The sequence below is a fragment of the Myotis myotis genome, unplaced genomic scaffold (assembly GCF_014108235.1).
Source record: "Myotis myotis isolate mMyoMyo1 unplaced genomic scaffold, mMyoMyo1.p scaffold_m19_p_8, whole genome shotgun sequence".
Classification (NCBI taxonomy): Eukaryota; Metazoa; Chordata; class Mammalia; order Chiroptera; family Vespertilionidae; genus Myotis; species Myotis myotis.
Window position 1 is genome coordinate 88,310,200 of NW_023416390.1, and position 22,868 is coordinate 88,333,067.

The 22,868-nt window shown below is 37.3% G+C and overlaps 1 non-coding gene across 1 annotated transcript; it reads left to right on the top strand.

The window, feature by feature from the left end:
- Window positions 1-3,671: 3,671 nt before the first annotated feature.
- LOC118662283 lies at window positions 3,672-3,777 on the top strand. Its single transcript, XR_004969674.1, has one exon. It is a non-coding gene; the product is annotated as a U6 spliceosomal RNA (small nuclear RNA).
- Window positions 3,778-22,868: the final 19,091 nt, after the last annotated feature.

Sequence of the window (22,868 nt, forward strand, 5' to 3'; positions counted from 1 at the left end):
GGGGGTCGGTGGTCTTCCCTCCCTGAAGTGAATCTACATAGAGTGACAGCAGGTGTGGATGGGTATGCACGCACGTTCTCTGCCACTGCTCCAGCTCAGGGCTCCCTGCACACAGCTGAGCGGAAACAGAGGTGGCCATGCTACAAGTTCTCTTAAAACATATGCATCTCCGTTGTCTGGATGCTCTGAGGAAGGTTTTCAAAGATGAAATGGTTGTTTTTATTTTGTTTTTTTGTTTTGTCTGTTATGCTTTAAAAATAGTTTTCAGCACTTTTGTGATTATTTCACTGGGAAAACATCCACCAATCTCCTCAAATACTGTCCCTACCTCCAGTTTCTTCAACCGATTCTCCCTTTCCCGATGTCTATCATAAGGAGTCATCGTCGCCTTGCTCTATGGCTGTAAACAGACTAGTAAAATGTGGGCTCATCTGGACTCCAGGCAGAGTTGTGATCTTCTATGTGCACATTCTTGGAAAAACTATTATTAGTGTACTTAATAACTTAATAATATTGAATAATTCTTCTAGAACCTCAAAGCCATGACTGTGTCAAATTCTTCTGTGATATGGTTGTCCAGCACAAGCCTCAGGTGCTGTTCAAGAAGTAGCTATTGAAAGAATAAGTGAATCCATGTATCCATAAATAAGGTTAGCCAATTAAGACCGAGAAGCAATTAGGCCTTTATCGCTATAGTTAATAATATGAATAATGAGAACAATATTATATTGCATATTAGTCATCTAAATATTTTCACTGAGCCCCCTTGCATTCAGAATAAATAAAAATACCAAATCTTAAATGTGATTTCTGAATGTAATTCCTTCTCCAAGAATAACTTGGAGTTGCTGACTAACAGCTAATTAATGGTAAACTGTTTTCTAATATGGGGAATGAAGCCAGGGAGACTTTTCAATAAAGCAACAATGTGCTGTGAGAGGAATCTTAAAATCAGTAAAGTTTTTGAACTGACAAATTAGAAAATATAATTACTATTTTTTACCTCCTGTACTTAATAATTGCCAAGCACTTGCTCTAACGTGCATTAAAGTCTATTAAATCATCTCTGTGCCACCAGCATCTGTTTCTGTTATTGCACTCATCACACAGGACTGTAATTACTGCATTTACTTATGCATTTATTTCTATCATTAACTGGAGCTCCTTGAGAACCATCACAGTACTGAATATCTGTATCCCCCAGATGCATAGCGCATAATCCGTGTTCAATAAAGATTTGTTGAATATATCATTTCATGTATCATCCTGTGTGGCAATGATGTGGTTTTATGTTGATTCTCTCAAGCTCCTCAAAGATAATCTTTTATTTTTATGACAATATAATTGGATCAACAAGTCAATAAATAAATGAGGGAATTAATGACTGAATAAATATACTAAAAACTGTTTTGAATTTCTCAGCTTTGAATACAGAAATGGTTCTATTAACGCATATGCCCAAATCTCAGTGACTCTGATCTGCCTCCCGCTTGACTGTATAGTCTCATTTCTCATGAAGCCTCCAACCTGAATATTCTCAGGAGAACTCTCCAAGCTCATTCAAGGGCACTCATTACTTCCTGGTGAAGCTCCTCTGCAGGGTTCACTGCCCCTCCTACACTGAGCCCTCGATCAGACCTGTTTTAGTAGAGTTGTAATAATCCATAGGGAACTATGACATATGTTTGTTTGTTTGTTTGTTTGTTTACTCAATTTCCAAGTCTTCAAACAGAATGTTTTAAAGAAACCCACAAGTGTCTAGCTTCCATGGGATGCAAATAAACTCTACCACCACAAAACTTTAGAAAAAAGGTCATTTCCTCTATTAGTTTGGCCAGGAAAATTAAAGCTAGATAACATATTTTTACTAATTGTACAATCCTCCCCACAATGTTAAATCAGGATTGAGTGGGGTGAGAGCTGTTTAGATCCATTAAAAAACTTGTGGCATCAATGCCCCTAGGCCTTGGTGCCCAGCTGTGGAAGCTCACTGTCTACAATTCTTAATAAAATGTGCATGTTCAGTTCGCTTCTTCTTAACCATTCAGGCCCTCCATGTTAATTTCCTGCTAGTCAAGACTATTTTCAAGACTCCCATCAATAATGTGAGCTATTGTATCATCTTAATAAATCTCTTGTTTAATGTCATCGGGGTTAGTTTTTCTTACCTGGAACCCAAAATCTTGACTGACACAACATTTAAATTTTAAAGTAAACAAGGATTAAACATTTTACTTTCCAAGAAGTTACTCAGCCGCAATGCAAACTGAGAGATGCAAATTACTTTTTCAGATAAGGATATGATTTAACTCTCTTAGTGGCATGGCTGAGTCACGCTCTTTCTCAGCTGGGATACGGAATAGTGGCTTACTCATACCACCTCTTAAAACTCTTGGACACTGGCATCTTTAAAATTATGTTCACAAAATATTAGTTTCAGGAGAGTTGAGTGAGTGCACTGAGACATGTGGATTCATTGTTACAGAGCTTTGCGGTGTACTGGGAGCCAAGTTGTCCTCTGGGAGATTCACTGTGCGCTGTAGCCTATTTAAGACTCTGAAGAGTCAAAATAAAGGTGCTTGTTCATTTTTCTTTCCTCTGCTCCTGGATTCAACATATAGCGTACACTTTGCAACACACAACGAGGAGCAGCAGCTCCCTGGAATCATTTGACGACACTCATAAGGACGGTTGGTGTTCTTGATTCTCACTGGAGGGAACAGAGGCAAGAGCCTCTGACAAGGCCTTGCCCACAAATCTGCAATGCCTTGGTTGATGTCACTTCCAAACCTGTGTGGCAACATTTCTTGCAAGTCTTACCATATGCCTTCCACTGAGAGTGACCTAAAACTGAAAGGAAGGACTTATTTTAAAACAAACAAATCGTTATTGGGAAAACATGAAAGATCAAATACTCATAGAAATCTAATGCCATTTAGAAGTAGAATAAGCTTATTAATTTCCTAATAGATACTAAATAGAGTATAAATGTATTGTTTCAAATTGGATAAAAATAAAAATATTGCTCATTTCAATATTGGTTATAATAAGAAACCACTGGGGCCCACTTAAATAAAGCAAAATCTAAATATATTAGTCTAAAGGGAATCAGTAGCAAAATGGTATATGTATATGAACATAATTATAACTTTTTTATAGAAAAATAAATGTCAAAAAAGACAAAGAATAAATAGTTTAGATTATATAGTGAAAGACTATGTGTGAGTATTGCCTGTGTCTCTTTGTGTTTATGATTATTACTGTATAAACATATTCATAGAAAAATGTAAAAGCCTGTGGCATAAAATAGAAAAATAGCTGGAAGAAAATATATGTTACACTAGTAAATGACTCCAATTCATTAATTGGAAAAATAAAAAGATTTCACATTTACTTAGAAATTAAAATCAAATATTATACAAGAAAACAGGATTTAAATATTGATGTATGAAAAAGAATTTGACAAAAGAGTTAGCAGTGACAAAAAAGGACACTTTGAAATGCTGTCACAGTGAATATATTAAATCATATTAATATATTATTAATATACACTGAGTGGCCAGATTATTATGGCCACCCTATCAGTACTTTGTTGGGCCACCTTTTGCCTTCAATAGTGCAGCAATTCTTCTTGGCATTGACTCCACGAGATGTTTAAAGGTGATGCGATGGTGCTCGCTTCGGCAGCACATATACTAAGTTGAAACAATACAGAGAAGATTAGCATGGTCGCTGCACAAGGATGACATGCAAATTCGTGAAGTGTTCCATATTAAAAAGAAAAAAATAAAAGAAAGGTGATGCGAGGAATCTGACACCATGCCTGATGAATAGCACTGTCTAGTTCTGTGAGATTTGATGGTTGTGGAACCAGCTACCTGATGGCTCTTTTTTTGTCTCACAAATGCTCAATTGGATTGAGATCTGGTGATCTGTGGGGGCCACCAAAGCAAGGTAAAGTCTCCCTCATGTTCTTGAAACCACTCCTGCACAGCACGAGCACCGTGGCATGGCACATTGTCTTGTTGGAAGAAGCCATCACCATTGGGATACGCCATCAACATGATAGGATGAACTTGATCAGTAACGATACTTAGGTATGTTGTGCTATTCAGACATTGTTCCACACGAATTAAAGGGCCCAAATCATGCCAGGAAAGCATGCTCCAAACCATAACACTGCCCCCACCAGATTGAAGGGTTGTACTCATGCATGCGGGGTGCATGCTTTCATGCTGTTTCCGCCAAATTCTCACTCTGCCATCTGCATGATGCAACTGGAAACATGATTCATCGGACCACATGACTTTTTTCCAATGCTCGACTGTCCAATCCTTGTGTTCCTGTGCGAATTGGAGACGTTTTATCTTGGTAACTGCAGACAGCAAAGGTGTTCGAACAGGCTTTTGGCTGTTTTGCTGATACTCGTTCCATGGCTCCGAGCGCCAACGATCATCCCACGTTCAAAGGCTGTTAAATCGCATTGTTTATCCATATCTTCGGAAAAAAATCACTTCTACTGTCATGGTAAACAACCTGCTTTCCTATTTATAATGATCTGACCCTCTAGCAACTTCAGCGCGAAATTATAGCTAATTTGCCTACAATGTCAGGTGGTCATAATAATCTGGCCACTCAGTGTATATTTCCTCAAAGGTATAAAAGTAACTTTCAGAAATTACAGGAGACCTAAAAATAAACACATAGGTTCATATTAACAATTAATAATAGAATTTAATACACTTTCCTTAAAAAAGTTAGTTCCAAAAGACAAAAGTAATCAGTAAACATATAAAAGACCTAAAAAAACAGAAGAAAATGTCATATCTTTTAGATATACAGAGTAGAACAAAGTAAGTTTATAGTTGTGAGTATGCAAAGCACAGTTTAATCTTGTATTATAATTTACTAATTACTATATATTAATTTAAATAAAACATCCATAAATTCCAAAGAATACACATAAGTAGGATTCTATATCTCTAGCAGTCATCAATAGTACTAATAGGAAATAGTACCGTAGACTGACTACAAGACAATAAACTAGAATATAATGTTATTTTCTTTTTTTCAATTACAGTTGACAATCAATATTATATTAGTTTCCAGTATATAGCATGATGGTTAGGTCAGACATTAACATAACTTACAAAGTTATCCCCCCATAAGCCTAATATCCACCTGGCACCATACATAGTTATTGGAATATTATTGACTATATTTCCTATGTTAAACTTTACATGCCCGTGACTATTTTCTAACTGCCAATTTGTACTTCTAAATCCGTTCACCTTTTTCACCTAAATCCTCTATCATCAGTTTATTTCTTGCATCTATGAGTGTATTTCTGTTTTGTTTGTTCATTTATTTTGTGTTGTTTTTTTTAATTCCACATATAAGGGGAATCATATGTCCTAACTCATCGGCCAACTGGCACTCAGGACCCTTCACCATCTTCATGGAAAAAAAAAGGGGGAATCATGTGATATTTGTCTTTTTCTGACTTACTTCCCTCACTTAGCATAATACTCTCGAGGTCCATCCAAGCATGACACAATTTTCTAAAAGACCACATATCTAGAAATAATGCAACTTAATACTAAATATATGTGGGAGAAAAATCAACAGAATGAAAGTAGATACATTTTGATAATTATGGAAATGATAACACAACATAAAATTGATGGCATAAATCTAAAGCTGTAAGGAAGACTATACATACATAATCAATTAATTAATTAATTTATATGCTGCAGTCATGATAGCATAGTAGGTAAGCACTGTGCTTACCCCCTCCCCACAACCACATCGAAATTACAACTGAATTAAAGAGCAACCACCTTTGAGAGTTACCTTAAGGCTAGCCTAATGGAACTCTTATAACGAGTGATATACAGATGAAGCCATATTAAGAATGGTAGGAGGGGTGGAGATGCTAAGCAGTCTTGTCCCACACCTGATACTGGACAAAGTGGGGGATCCTCTTCTCCACTGGGTGCTACTGTGGGTGGGCTTCTTATGATATACCAAGAAAAAGACCGCTCTGAGACACTCATGGGACAATGAGTGATATTTGTGTGGAATTAAATCCTGTATTTTTAAAGTCCCATTTCCCTTAGTCAAGTCATAAAAGAAGTATAGCTGGGGTTTCAGCAGAGCTATACTTAGAGCCAAAGTCCAGAATTTCCATTCCATATTGGAGCAGGGTCCAATAAATACAGGATCAGGCCATGAGCCACACAGAAGAATGCCAAGAAGCATGAGCTGTGAGCTAAAGATGTCAAGAGAAACCAAGAGAGCTTACGAAAGCACACTTCTTTTTCTAGGGAACTATATACCCCAAATTTTCTGTGCACTTGCTGGTCAACTATTTCCATCCTCAGATATGGTTATGAAGCAAGTACCTTCCCTATGTCACCCCAAAATTACTGGGTATGTGCATGTCTATCTTTCCTTTGTTGGATCCTTCCCTCAGTGTTTTGCAAGGAACATGCCTATAATATCTGGCATTCCTTTTGCTCCTTTTGTATTATTAATAATTAGCTAATTATAATGGTATCACACCCACATGTGGTAGTTAAGAATTAGGAGGGATATATCAGGTGTGGAATTCCCCCCTGAAAAGTAAGGGTTCCAGCTCCATACCAGGCTCCCAGCCCAGGGTATCAGTGCTAGAAAAGGAGTCCCCACAACATCTAGCTGTGAAAATTAGCAGGGCTTCTGTCTCGGTGAGATGGGAGCTGCTATAGACCTACATGTCCTTTTAAAGAGCCCATGTGTAGACTCTGGCTCACAAACACTGCCCTAAGCTCCAACAAAGGAACAGCAGCTCGAAAAGTTACAGGGACCTACAAGGAAGAACTGACTTGGCTGGCTTCAGGGTAAGGAATAGAGGGATAGCTCCCTCCCATACAGAAGTGGTGGCTATTACCATTGTTAATTAGTTGAGCCTTTCCCCATCCAGTTTTCAGGTGAAGGGGAACACTTAATGTGAGTCTCCATCACCCTGCCTAACAGAGCTTGTCTCATCCTAGTTATTCCCTGAGACCCCAACCCAGCCAATGCGTATAACAACTGGAATCTTTTTCAGTAGCTATTCTTCACAAGCAGTGGCCTCAACACACACTGTGGACTTTCCTAAAATCTCTCAAAGATCCTCAAATCCCAGACTAGCAGTAGGTGACCTCAATGTGCCCTGTACCTCTTGCTAAGCAAATCCAAGTCTGGCACTACTGGCAGTCAGCCTCAGTTCACAGCACAGACTCTCCCAGGAACTTCCAAGCCCAGCACAGGCAGCTGCCAATGGCAGATGACTTTGTAGTTTCTGTCAGGTGACCCTGTGCTAGGCACAGGCAGCAGGTGATCTTGGCCTACACTAGAGCCTTTCTCAAGGGCCCAGAACCAACACAACGAGTAGACATCTTCAGACAACTAGAGACCACCACCCAATTAGCTTCACAAATGACACACCCAAAGGATAAACTCAGCAGGCAACAGAGCCCTGCCAAAGCAAATCCTTCTCTAATTGGAGTCAGATTTCACACAACTCATCTTCTATAGTCACAGCCAACACTCACAGCCAGTCAGGCTGAAGGTCAATCTCACCTACTATTGTGCCAATAGCAATCAAGGCTAACTTACAACAGGAGGGCACACACAACCCACACAGGAGACATCCTTAAAGCACCAGGATCAGGTAACCAGGGAGACTTTGCTACTGGGCCTCACAGGAAACCTGCTACATAAGCAATCTTGCCAAGACTGGGAGACATAGAGGATCTACCTAAAACAGAAACAAACACAAATAGGCAGCCAAAATGAGAAAACAGGAAACATGCCCTAAATGAAAGAGTAGGACAAAATTTCATAAATAGCTAAACAAAATTGAGGCAAGTAATGTACCAGATACAGAGTTCAAAACACTGGTTATAAAAATGCTCAGTCAACTTAGGGAAAGAAGAGATGAACTCAGTGAGAACTAACACAAAGAGATAGAAATTATGAAAAAAGTCATAAATGAAGAATATAAAAATGGAAATGAAGAATACTTCAGATGGAATCAATATTGGATTAGATGAAGCAGAGGGTCAAAACAGTGATTTGAAAGACAAGGTAGTGGAAAACACCCAAGGAACAGCAAAAATTGAATTAATGAAAATTGAGTTCAGTTTAATGGACATCTGTGACAATATCAAGTGTAACAACATTCACATCATAAGGGTACCAGAAGCAAAAGAGAGAGTGGAAGGTATTGAGAACCTATTTGAAGAAATGATGACTGACAACTCCCCCTAATTGGTTTCAGGCAATAGATGTATATATAAGATGAGAGAGCACAGAAAGTCCCAATAAGATAGTCCACACTAAAACACATCATAATTCAAATGGCAAAAGTTAAAGACAAAGAGAGAATCTTACAGACAGAAAAAAAAACACCAAAACAAAAACTGCAGTTAGTTACCTACAAGGGTACTCCCATATGAAAATTTTCAGGCCAGAAAGTACTGGCATTAAATATTCACAGAGATAAAAAGCAAGTATCTACAACCAAGATTACTCTACCTGGCAATGCTGTCACTTAGAATGGAAGGAGAGAGAGCTTCTTCCCAGACAAGAAAAAACTAAAGGAGTTTATAACCACCAGACCAGTATTAAGTAGAATGTAAAAATAATTCTTTAGTCAAAACTGGTTTGGCTCAGTGGATAGAGCGTCGATCTGCGGACTGAAAGGTCCCAGGTTCGATTCTGGTCAAGGGCATCTACCTTGGTTGCAGGCATACCCCCAGTAGGAGATGTGCAGGAGGCAGCTGATCGATGTTTCTCTCTCATTGATGTTTCTAACTCTATCTCTCTCCCTTCCTCTCTGTAAAAAAAAAAAATCAATAAAATATATTTAAAAAAAATAATTCTTTAAAGAACAATAAGAAAAAAAGATATACCAACTCACACCATACACAAAAATAAACTCAAAATGGATAAAAGACTTAAACGTAAGACGGGAAACCATAAAAATACTAGAGGCATCCACAGGCAGCGAAATCGCAAACATATGCCGAAGAAATTTCTTCTCTGATAATGCTCCTAGGGCAATGGAAACTAAAGAGAAAATAAACAAATGGGACTACATCAAAATAAAAAGCTTTTGCACAGCAAAGGAAACCATCAACAAAACAACAAGAAGACCCACTACATGGGAGAACATATTTGCCAATGATACCACCGATAAGGGTTTAATTTCCAACATTTACAGGGATCTCATGAAACTTAACAAAAGGAAGATAAACAATCCAATAAAAAAATGGGCAACGGACCTAGATAGACACTTTTCGAAAGAGGACATACAGAAGGCCGAAAGACATATGAAAACCTGCTCAAAGTCACTAATTATATGAGAGATGCAAATCAAAACGACAATGCGTTATCATCTCACACCTGTCAGAATGGCTATCATCAACAAATCAACAAACAACAAGTGTTGGAGAGGATGTGGAGAAAAAGGAACCCTTCTGCACTGCTGGTGGGAATGCAGACTGGTGCAGCCACTGTGGAGAACAGTATGGAGCTACCTCAGAAGACTAAAAATGGAACTCCCATTTGACCCAGTGATCCCACTACTAGGAATATATCCCAAGAAACCAGAAACGCCAATCAGAAAGGATATATGCACCCCTATGTTCATAGCAGCACAATTCACCATAGCTAAGATTTGGAAACAGCCTAAGTGCCCATCAGCAGATGAGTGGATTAGAAAACTGTGGTACATATACACAATGGAATACTATGCTGCGGTAAAAAAAAAGGAACTCTTGCCTTTTGCAACAGCATGGATGGAACTGGAGAGCATTATGCTAAGTGAAATAAGCCAGTCAGAGAAAGATAAATACCACATGATCTCACTCATTTGTGGATTATAGAGAACAACATAGACTGATGAAAAGGGACAGACTCAAAGACTGAGAAACAGCAATCAAGCTATCAATCCCCAGAAGGAAAGTAGGGGAGGGCGGGGGTAAGGGGAAGAGATCAACCGAAGGACTTGTATACATGTATATAAGCCATACCAATGGACATGGACAACAGGGGGATGGGAGCATGAGTGTGTGGGGGGGGAAGGTTGGGGGTTAATGGGGGGGATGAGGACACATTTGTAATACCTTAACTAATAATAAAAAAAAAAAAGATAAAAAAAAAACAAAAAAAAAAAATAAAAAAAAATAATAAAATTTCAGTTGGGATAATAAAAAAAAAATAATAAAAAAAAAAGAAAAAAAGATATAAAAATTATGAATAGCACAATGGTAATATCTGCATACCTATCAAAAATTACTTTAAATGTGGATAGATTAAAGGTTACAATAAAAAGACATAGGGTGACTGAATGGATAAGAAAACAAGACTCATACAAATGCTGCCTACAAGAGACTCACTTTAGATTGAAGAGCACACACAGTCTGAATGTAAATGAATATTAAAGGTATTTACTGTGAATGAAAACAAAAAAAGCTGAAATAGCAATACTTAAAATAAGTAGACTTTAAAACAAGAGACAAAGAAGTGCATTTCATAACTGTAAATGGATCAATCCAAGAAGAGGGTATAACCCTTGCAAACTTTTACACACCAAATTATATAAAGTAATACTGAAGGATATAAAGAGACAGATTGACAGTAATACAGTTGGAGTAAGGGACTTTAACATCCATTGACAATGGCTAAATCATCTAGACCAGCCGTGGGCAAACTACGACCCGCGGGCTGGATCCGGCCCCTTTTAAATGAATAAAACTAAAAAAAAAAAGACCGTACCCTTTTATGTAATGATGTTTACTTTGAATTTATATTAGTTCACACAAACGCTCCATCCATGCTTTTGTTCCGGCCCTCCGGTCCAGTTTAAGAACCCATGTGGCCCTCGAGTCAAAAAGTTTGCCCACCCCTGATCTAGACAGACAAACAACACACACACACACACACACACACACACACACACACACACAAATAAACAACAACAAAAAAAAACCAGAGACTGTAAGTAACACATTAGATCTGATGGTTTTAATTGATATTTATATAACATTTCACCTAAAAGCAACATAATATACATTATTCATAAATGTGCATAGAACATTTTTAAAAACAGACCAAATGTTAGGTCACAAAACAAGCCTCAATCAATTTAAGAAGATTGAAATTATATCAAGCATCTAATATTATCATAGCATATTAGAAATCAATTATAAGAAAAAACAAAACAAAACCTGAAAACACATAAAGACATGAAGGCTAAATAATATGTTACTAAACAATGAATGGATTAACAATGACATCAATAAAGAAATCAAAAATAATTTTTAGGCATATGAAAATGAACACATTGTGGCTAAAATTCTATGAGACATGGCCAAAGCAGTTCTAAGATTTAAAAAAAAAATAGTAGCAATAGAGGCTTACCTCAAGAAATAAGAAAAATCTCAAATAAATAACCTAACATTACTCCTAAAGGAACTAAAAACAGTAGAATAAACAAAACCTAAAGTGAATAGAAAGAAGTAAATAATAAATATTAAAGTAAAAATAAATAACATAAAATCTAAAAACATAATTCAAAGGATCAATAAAAGTAAGAACTTTTTCAAAAAGATAAACAAAATTGATAGACTTTTAACCAAACTCATAAATAAGGTATATATGTAATACTTTGAACAATAGTATAAATTTGAAAAAAAGCAAAAAAGAGAGAGGACCCACATAAATAACATCAAAAACAAAAGACATAAAATGACTACTGACATCACAAAAATACAAAAGATTATTAACAAAATAACACAAAAATTATATGTCAACAAATTGATAATCAGGAAGAACTGGATCAATTCCAAGAAACTTAGAATCTTCCAAGATAGAATCAAGAAGAAACAGTTGACTACCAAAAAATTTGAATCATTAATCCAAAAACTTATTACAAATAAAAGTTAATTTTACCAAATATTCAAAGAAGAACTAATCTTATCTTTCTCAAACTATTCCAAAAGTGTAGAGTGGCTCCCAAACTCATTTTATGAGGCTAGGATTATTCTGAGTTCAAAACCAGACAAAAATATACAAAAACTAGGGCATTATCTCTGATCAACAGAGAGGCAAATATCCTCTCCACAAAGTAGTAGCAAACCAAATTCAGCACTACATTAACAATATCATAGAACAGGATCAAGTGGGATTAATTCCTGAGATGTAATGTTGGCTCAATATTTGCAATGAATTATGAAAAACCACATTCACAAAATGAAGGCTAAAATCATATGATCATATCAAATTATGGCTATATAGTATTAAACCTTTATCAAATGAGGCAAGAGTAAATAATGTAGCAAACACATTTGACAAAATCAGGCATCAGTTTATGATAAAAACTCTCAGCAAAGTTCAAATTCAGGGAATATGCCTCAACATGATAAATGCCATATATGACAAAACCACTGCTAACATCATACTCAACATTGAATAGATAAAAGCATTTTCCATATGATCAGTCACAAGACAAAGATAGTAACTTTCACCACTTTTATTCAGCCCTAGAGGCCTAGTGCATGAAATTTGTGCACAGGGGTGGGTCCCTCAGCCCGGCCTGCACCCTCTCACAATCTGGGACCCCTTGGGGAATGTCCGACTGCTGGTTTAGGCCTAATCCTACTCACCTGCCTGATCACCCCTAACCACTCTGCCTGCCTGCCTCATCACCCCTAACCACTCGCCTGCCTGCCTGATGCCCCTAACCACTCTGCCTGCCTGTTTGATGTCCCTAACTGCTCGCCTGCCTGTCTGATCACCCCTAACTGCTCACCTGCCTGCCTGATGCCCCTAACTGCTCACCTGCCTGCCTGATCGCCACTAACCACCTCTGCCTCGGACCCCGCCACCTAGGCTTCATCCAGAAGGACATCCAGAATGACATCTGGAAGGTCTTTCAGCTGTCCGGTCTAATTAGCATATTATGCTTTTATTATTATAGATTGTATTGAAGGTCTTAGCTAAAGCATTCAGATAAGAAAACAAAACAAAAGTCATCCAAATTGAAAAGAAAGAAGTAAAACTGTCATTGTTTGCAGATGACATGATAGTATACATAGAGAACCCTAAAGATTATATTAAAAAGCTATTATAACTTATAATTAAATCCAGCAAAGTGGAAAAATACTAAATCAATATTCAGAAATCAATTTCATTTTTTTTAAAGTAATTTTTTTTTATATTTTATTGATTTTTTACAGAGAGGAAGGGAGAGAGATAGAGAGTTAGAAACATCAATGAGAGAGAAACACCGATCAGCTGCCTCCTGCACATCTCCCACTGTGGATGTGCCCGCAACCCAGGCACATGCCCTTGACCGGAATCGAACCCGGGACCTTTCAGTCCGTAGGCCGACGCTCCATCCACTGAGCCAAACCGGCTTTGGCATCAATTTCATTTTTATACAACAATAACAAACTATCAGAAAAGGAATTAAGCAAACAATCTTATTTATGATTGTATCAAAAAGAATAAAATACTCAGGAATAAATTTAAATAAGGAGGTACACGGCCTATACTTAGAAAATTGTAAGACATTAACAATGGAATTTGAAGAACATACAAATAATGGAAGCATGGATTGTGCTTCTATATATATATAAAGAATTAACAGACAACAGACAACAAGTGAGGGCATGAGTGGGGGAGGTGGAGGGGTAATGGGGGGGTAAGGACACATATGTAATATCTTAATCAATAAAGAAATTAAAAAAAGAATTAACATAATTAAAATGTCCGTACAATTTAAATAATATACGGATTTAATGTAATTCCTATCAAAATACCAAAGGCATCTGGCCAATGTTGCTCAGTAGTTGAGCATTGACCTATGACCCAGGAGGTCAGAGTTCAATTTCAGGTTAGGGAACATGTCTAGGTGGTGGGTTAGAAGCCATGCAGAGATAGCCAATCAATGATTTTCTCTCATCATTGATGTTTCTATCTCTCTCTCCCTCTCCCTTCCTCTCTGAAATCAATAAAAATATATTGTAGAAAAATTTAAAAATACCAATGGCATTTTCATAGAACTAAGACAAATAATCCTAAAATATGTATGGATCCACAAAAGACCTCAGATAGTCAAAGCAATATTGAGAAAGAAAAACAAAGATCAATGGAACAGAATAGATGGCCAAAAATAAACCTATGGCTATACAGTATTTTAATGTATATTAAAGAAGGCAAGAATATATAAGATAAACAGTCTCTTTCATAAATGGTTTTGGAAAAAATCATACAGATACAGGCAAAAAGTAAAACTAGACCAATTTCTTAAACCATATACAAGAATAAACTCAAAATAAATTAAAGACTTAAATGTAAATCCCAAAAATATAAACCTCCTAGAAGAAAACAAGGTGGTAAACTATTTGACAGTTCTTAGTCATCAACAAACAAAAACAAAAAGATAAATAAGTGGGATTATATCATACTAAAAAATTTTCTGCACAGAAAATGAAACCCTCAACAAAACCAAAATGCAATCTACTGAAAAAAAGATATTCAGTAATGATATACCTAATAAAGAGTTAATATCCAAAATACATAAAGAACACATATAACAACACCCACACACATAACAAAATCCAATTAAATCATAAACAGGGGGGCCTGACCAGTTTGGTTCAGTGGATAGAATGTTAGCTCTCAGACCAGAGGGTCCCAGGTTTGATTCCTGTGGGGCAGTGGTTCTCAACCTTCCTAATGTCGTGACCCTTTAATACAGTTCTTCATGTTGTGGTGACCCCCACTTTCATTGTTACAAATTGAACATAATTAAAGCATAGTGATTAATCACAAAAACAATATATAATTATATATGTGTTTTCCGATGGTCTTAGGCTACCCCTGTGAAAGGGTCGTTCGACCCCCAACGGGGTCGTGACCCACAGGTTGAGAACCGCTGCTATAGGGGCACGTGCCTAGGTTGCAGGCTTGAACCCTGCCCTGGTTGGGGCATGTGCCGGAGGCAGTGAAACGATGTGTCTCTCCCACATCCGTGTTCCTCTTGCTCTGTCTCTCCTCCTCCCTTAAGTCCTCTCTAAAAATCAATGAAAAAAATCCTCAGGTAAGGATTAACAACAACAACAACAACAAAAATGGGCAGGGGACCTGAATAGACATTTCTCCAAAAAGAACATACAGTTGGCCAATAGACAAATAAATAGATGTACAATCTCATTAGAAATGCAAATTTAAACCACAAGAAGATATTACCTCACACCTGTCAGAATGGCTATCATCAATAAATCAACAAACAAAAAGTGTTGACTAGGATGTGGAGAAAGGGAAATCCTTGTGCAGTGTAGGTAGGATTGCAAATCGATGGAACCATTATAGAAAACAATATGGAGATTCCTCGAAAATGAAAAAAAATAGAACTACTATATGACCCAGAAATTCTACTTCTGTGTATTTATTAAAAGAAATTCAAAACACTAATTTGAAAAGATAAAAGCATCTCTATGTTCAATGCAGCATTACAATAGCCCCTATATGAAACCTAAATGTCCATCAATAGATGGTTGTTAAAGAAGTTGAGATACATATATAAAATATAATATTAGTCACAAAAAAGGATGAAATTTTACTGTTTGCAACACCATGATGGACCTAAAGGGTGTTATGCTAATGAAAGTAAATTAGGCAAAGACAAATACCATATGACTTCACCTATATGCAGTATGTCCAAACGAAATAAACATACCAAACAATTACAGGCTATTCTTTCCACTCCTGGCTTCCTTCAAGGATTAAAGTAATTACCACAGGAGTCCTCATACTTAAATAACTTCAATCCTCAAATGAAAAAATGCCACCCAGACAGTGTGCTTCAGTGGTTAAGCATTGACCTATGAACCAGGAGTCAAGGTTCAATTCCTTGTCAAGGTACATGCCTAGGTTTCAGGCTCTATCCCCCAACAGGGGGCAGCAGGAGATGGCCTATAGATGATTCTCTCTCATTGCTGTTGTTTCTATCTCTCCTTTTTCTTTCTTCTCTGAAATCAATAAAAATGTATATTGTTTTAAAAAAAGAAAAAATGCCTAATGGTGGAATTTCAATATCTATGAATGACTGTGAAAGAAATATGTTGGGAAGAAACTATTCTGATTGTCTTTAGATATAATCTGATGGCAGAAACCTCAGAAGCCCAAATTGCATTAAGCATTGCACTATCAAGGGTATTTTCACATGTGGAATTATACTTAATTTGCACACATCATTACAGGAAGTTACATATTTTTAATTGTCACATATTCATTACAAACATTATGAAAAAAACTATTCCTATTAAAATAAAAAACATGATTTCACTACAACAATCTAATAGGTATTAACTATTTTGGTGGTTTTTTTGTAATACTTTTAATATATGTATGATATATTTTATATAATTTACATTATGCTATATATAAATTATAAATCCTATCTTTTTACTTCTTGTGTATTTTAATATCTGTAAAATATTCCATCATATTGCTATTTATAAATGTGTATTTTAATATATTTTAATAGGAAATATACAGGAATCATACAAAACAGAAAGTAGTGACATTTTAGAATTGACTCTGTAATATAATTAACATCAAAGCACTATTTAAATGCTGTCAATGAAACTTGCTTGCTCAGAATACTTGAGGTTTATTTTTAGCTGTCATAAAGCTGAATTTCTGAAATATATTTTCAGAAAGATCCTGATGGTTTTCCTGCTTTATATGCCCATTTTTGTATTTAAAATTTATATGGAAATGAGAATGCCAGGGGAGGAAACCAACTACCCTATAATGGAGTCTACTTCTCTTTGCATTTCTAAACTTATATTGAGACATAATTAGACCTAATGGCAAAACATCTATTGTTCAGAACAAATCAGCAGGAAGGAGTGGATTTTTGTTGGGATGACAGTGACAAGGTGCTCAGCACAATGGAACTCAGGCAGAGTCCTGTGCAAATCATAGAAGCTTTAGGACAATAGCAACATCTCTGAAATGGCCCACATATAGACTGATGTCTTCAGAAGAACCCAACTTATAGGTCTTCTCTGCTGTCTTCAAAGCATCAATACATATTATCTCAATATGAACATTTATTTCAAAGTTCAGAGCAATTTTCTCTGGAAAAAAAAAAGTTTTTTAAAAATTTGATGATTTTGTATAATATATAATTAAATTTAAAAATTGATTGATTGATTGATTTTTCAAGACAGAGAGAGGAAATGAGAGAGAAGAACAATGATTTGCTGTTCCACTCATTTATGCATTCATTGGTTGCTTCCCGTGTGTGCCCTAACTGAAAATCAAACCTGGAACCTTGGCATATCCAGATGATGCTCTAACCAACTGAGTTACCTGGCCAGGGCTCAATTAAAGGCCTAATTAAAGTTTTTATATATCTATTTAGATGTAGATTTTCTGTCTCTGATCCTATATAATAAAAGTCTAATATGCTAAGTGTCCGGTTGTCCATTCAACCAATCAAAATTTAATATGCTAATGATATGCTAAGGCCATTCAACCACTCACTATGACATATACTGACCACCAGGGGGCAGAAGCTCAATGCTGGAGCTGCCCTCTGGTGGTCAGGAGCTCCAACAGGGGGAGTGCTGCTCAGCCAGAAGCTGGGTTCATGGAAGGGAGCGCAGTGGTGGTGGCGGGAGCATCTCTGAGGCAGTGCTAAGGAACAGCAAGCCGAATGGTAAGGAACAGGGAGTAGGCTGGCGGTAAGGGGAGAGAGCTCCCGGACTGTGAGAGGGCACAGGCCAGGCTGAGAGATTCCTCGGAGTGCACAAATTTTCGTGCACCAGGCCTCTAAAATATATTAGAAGGGGGGTTCCCTCAGCCCAGCCTGCATCTTCTCCAATTGGGGACCCCTTGGGGGATGTCCAACTGCCAGTTTAGGCCTGATCCTTCTCGCAATCTGGGACCACTGGCTCCTAACTGCTCACCTACCTGCCTGCCTAATCACCCCTAACTGCCTCTCCCTGCCTGCCTGATCACCCCTAACTGCCCTCCCCTGCAGGCCTGATCTCCCCCCCAACTGCCCTCCTCTGCTGGCCAATTTGGTTCTGATTGGTCGGTTTCTATGCCAGTCAGCGTCAAAAGCTCTGCCTGTTAGGCAGTCATTGGCTCCCCACAGCATCCAGATTTGGTTCTGGTTGGTCAGTTTCTATGCTAATCAGCATCAAAAGTTCCACCTCCTAGGCAGCCATTGGCTCCCACAGCACCCAGATTTAGTTCTGATTGGTTGCTTCCTATGCCAATCAATGTCAAAAGCTCTGCCTCCTAGGCAGCCATTGGTTCTTCACAGCACCCACATTTGGTTCTGATTGGTTGTTTCCTATGCCAGTCAGCTTCTCTGGGCCTATCAATGGGGCCTGATATGAAAGGCGGGGCTGATCAGCAGCCCTAGTGGAGGCCTGGAGAGAAATGGAGGCTAGGCTGCTGGCCACACTGGGGGAGAAAGAGAGAGGCAAGTGCTGATCAAAAGCTGCCACAGAGGCAATGGATCAGTCCCTGCTTCTCTCTTCAGGCCACTTTCTGGCCCTGATTCTCAGCCCCCTCAGCAGTCAGTGTGGGGCACCGTGCCTGCAACCCAGTGCTGACTGTAAGACTGACTTCCGGTTGGTGGAGCCTAGATCCTTACTGATAGTTCAGACCCAGGGTTCTTATATATTAGGATATTCACACTATTTCTGGGTCTCTCCAGTAGGAGTAAATTGTGGATAAAGATTTCAAGAATTTGCTTCCTGTGTGGTTAACAACTTGTTAATTTGTGGTTAACTGCTTAGTTCAATCAATGACAGGCATGATTTCCTGTACATGTGCTCTCTTGGCTTTTGGCTTTTGTTCAGAATGTGAAGAGTGATGGAATGAGAGAGCAGCATTGGTGCTGAATGATCTATTAAAATATAATTAATTCCCCTATAGTTGGATATTTAGGTTATCCTATTCTCTTATGTTATAGATAATGCTCTGGTGATCATATCTGTACCTAAATATTTGTCCACATATCTTATTACTATTCTAGAGTAGATATTATATATATATATATATATATATATATATATATATATATATATACACATATATATATATATATATATATTCCAATTCAAATAATCTGAACATATTTATGTCCAAATAACTTCTCAAGAAAATATAATTTACAGTAATGTATTCATGTACAAACATATTTTTTCACATTTTAGTTATTCTTAGTGACTAAAATGACTTAATGTCCCAAGGGAGATATGATTAAATGGGGGACTTTCAAGTACGTGATAGGTTATAGAAGAAACCTCCTACAGTGAACACTACTGGGGATGTCCTTCAAATGAAATGAAATGAAACTGACTTTCTTGACACTTAATATATACAGTAGTAGGTGTGTTGAAAACATCATTTTATGTAATCTTCACAAAACTCCAGTGGATTAGAGCCTTATCCCCATTCTTTTCGTATTTAGAAACTGTTTAAGAGGTTAATTAGCTTGCCCTTGATCAAATAGCTTGAGCAATGTTGGCCTTTACACAACAGAAGAAAAGTAAGCAGAGCACTGGCCTCTCAAGTCTTACTTAGAGAAGGCCAATAATTGGGATCGTCGGACTCCCTTCTCTGTGGTCTTTAATCTTAAAATTTAATTAAAATGTGGAGTAACAATTTCTAATTCGCCGTATTCATTATTCATACAAAATTACATGAGTCACATAGGAATGAGAATACAATATTGAGAATTTCTATAAAGTCATTTATCAGCAACACTTTTAATCATTTACTTTACCACCATTTAATAAACAGCAGATTACCATCTATTGGCATGATGAGGCAAACACACAGAAAGATAGGAAATACTTTAACAGCATTTAATTAATAGCAAGGGTAGCTACAATTTTTGTGGTCTCATTAAATACAGCTGGGTTTGCATTCAATTCGTAATTTTGAAATACCAGTTAATAGTATTATTGTAATCACAGGATAAATTTGCTTATGAGAGCACTCACATGTGAAAGAGATGGGACTATAAGCCACTAAGAAATGAGGAATTGCTCATTGATTATTGGAAACAGCTGCTTATGTTAAATGCAATCAGGCATTGCCATTGGTTTCAAACCTTGAATAATTTAGAGATGATGAAAATTTCTAATATATGTAAATATTTTTCTCAGCAAAGGAGAAACAACTAAATGAAGTCCATTACTACTTGAAGAGATGTGGTATATAGTAGTTATTTATAGTTACTGAAAATGAGGATGTTGACAAACATTGCTGAAGATTGTCAAAAACATGAACATTACTTGTTTCTATCCAGTCCTTTTGGTTTCTGTGCACATGGACTTGAAAAGTTCTCGGTGATATTGTTTTCTTTTTTTAAATAATAGCTTTATTAAGGTATAATTCACATGCTATACAATCCAGCCACTTAAGCCTATAATTGAATAGTCTTTAGTATATTCAGATTTGTGTAAACATCACTATAATTTTAGAATATCGTCATCACCCTAAAATGAATGCCATGTCCATGGGCAGTCACTCCCGTTCCTCCACACTCCTGCCTGCCCTGGTCCTGGGTGGTCCCATCTTGTGTTTGTGTGGAGTCCTGCGCCTTTATGAAGTTCAACATTCCCTCTAAACTATGAAATCATGAAAGCTCAGAGCTGTGATTGGTAGATGACTTGACAAATTGCGCTACACCTCAAAATTATTATTCCCCTGTTTCTTTTATACTTTTTATTTACTTGATTAATTGCCTACTTAAATTTTTAAGTATAAAATTAAGGAATGAAGCTGTGTTTACTAAATATTAGTAGTCTAGCTCAGTTAGCTTGGAAGCAAGGGGTAAAAGAAATGGACTTTCTCTGAATATTTAGAGAAAGCATGTCCAAATTTACAGAGGAAAGAGAGCAAATTCTCTTTCAATATTCCACCCAAAATAGAAGTACAAATATCATAATCCAGCAGTGCAAGGATGATATGGGAGACATAGAGCAGACCATGGTTGACTAAAGCAGTGCACCATCTGAACAAGTCAAAATCTACCTTTATTGTCTAGCCTATCATAACCATTCTCGAGTCCTAGGAACTCCTTTAATTTAGTAGCTCTTGTCTTTTCTCTGACATTGTTTGCCATCTCTCTTCTTGAATAAGGATCTTTTGCGGGACAGTGATTATTTCTTATTCAGGCAGGAGTAGATAAGGCCAGTTGTTTAGTCCCAGGAGACAATCAGTGCTATGAAACTGATTCTTCACTTGGACAAGATGGGGTTTACATCATAGTTTCAAAGGTTGTTTTCAATTTTCTGTCCATAATTATGTGACACTACCTTGCCTGCATTGCTCAATTTTTGCCTAGAATTAATATGAAAATCAGTGGCATTCACAGCTCATGATCATTGGACCCTTACAAACCACTATCATCACAGAATCAGGAGTGGAAATTTTCCCTGGAAAACAAAGACACCTCCAACCCAGTGATAAGCTGCATTACCTTTTCCCTCTAATCATGTGCAGACTTTGAAAAGAGAAGTTGGCTGATTAAAATATTTGCTTACCTAGTGAAATATCTAATTAAGTGGTTTGATGGAAACAGTTTTCTCCCAAGACAGGCTTTCCATCTTCATCAATCAGTGCTCCTCACTCCCATCACTCACACACGCACATGCAGCCTCACCTCTGAATGTGTACCCTGCTATCCACTCAGATCATGCAGGCCACCTATTCCAGAACCCAGAACTGGCCAGAATTTCCAGTGAATATGGAAAAAGGCAAGGCTGTAAGAGGAGGCTGAGAGCTTGACATCTAAACTCAGGCCAGAAAGTAAGTGGGGGCCAGGGTAAGAAAAGATTTAAAGCAGAGGGAGAAGCAACTGATAAGATCTGAAGCATCGGAGAGTATATCTGTGTTTCTTCAAAGAGTTCAGTGTGTGTGTGTGTGTGTGTGTGTACTTGTGGGAAGGATAATTATGCTGAAGCTAGAGAGGCAAACTGGTCTTTGCGTCAGATTTTATACTTACTGGATTTTAGACACTCATGTTTCTTTACAAACAGATGCTCTCGCTTGATACTCACAACCACATATCTGAGGATAGGGCAAATAAATGTACCTCAAGGTAATGGACGGGCCTCTGAGAGCTTCAAGCAAAGTCATCCATCCCCAGATTGAAATTCTAAAAGATCACACAGGGGGCATTGGTAGAAGATTGCACTGGCAGTTTGGAAGAGAAAGATTAGAAGTTAATGGCTCTCAAAGTTAATACAAATAACAATCACCTGGATTGCATGCTTAAGCTGCAGATTTATTTGTTCCTCTCTGGAGATATGAAAACAATCTTTGGGACTGTGAACAAAACCCATTTTTGTGCAAATAAAGAACCAGAATCTTAGTTGGGAAGATTAAACAAAATTATCTCTATGTAAAGCAGGAAAGTGGCTTCAATATTAACAAAAAGGTAACATTACAAGTAGCTATTTCTTCACCGATGATGATTTTGGTGATTATGATGATGGTATGATAACTAGTTAATTAGGATCTAGGAAGTGGGGTCCCTCAGAAAAAGGTAGATCCCACCCAGTATGAGTTCTCTCCCAGGGGTGCTTAACCTCGCTGTTCTGGTTCTCTGAGGCTCTGCTCTTCAGGCCTGAGTATGCCTTATAAAAAAATGAAGGGCTTTCAAAAATACTACACCAGAAGCAACTGAATTAGAACTTTGTGTGTGGGGACTAAGCATTTGAAATTTAATAAAGGTGTCCAGTGTGTTTTATTTGATTTACTGATTTGAGAGAGAGAGAGAGAGAGCCAGA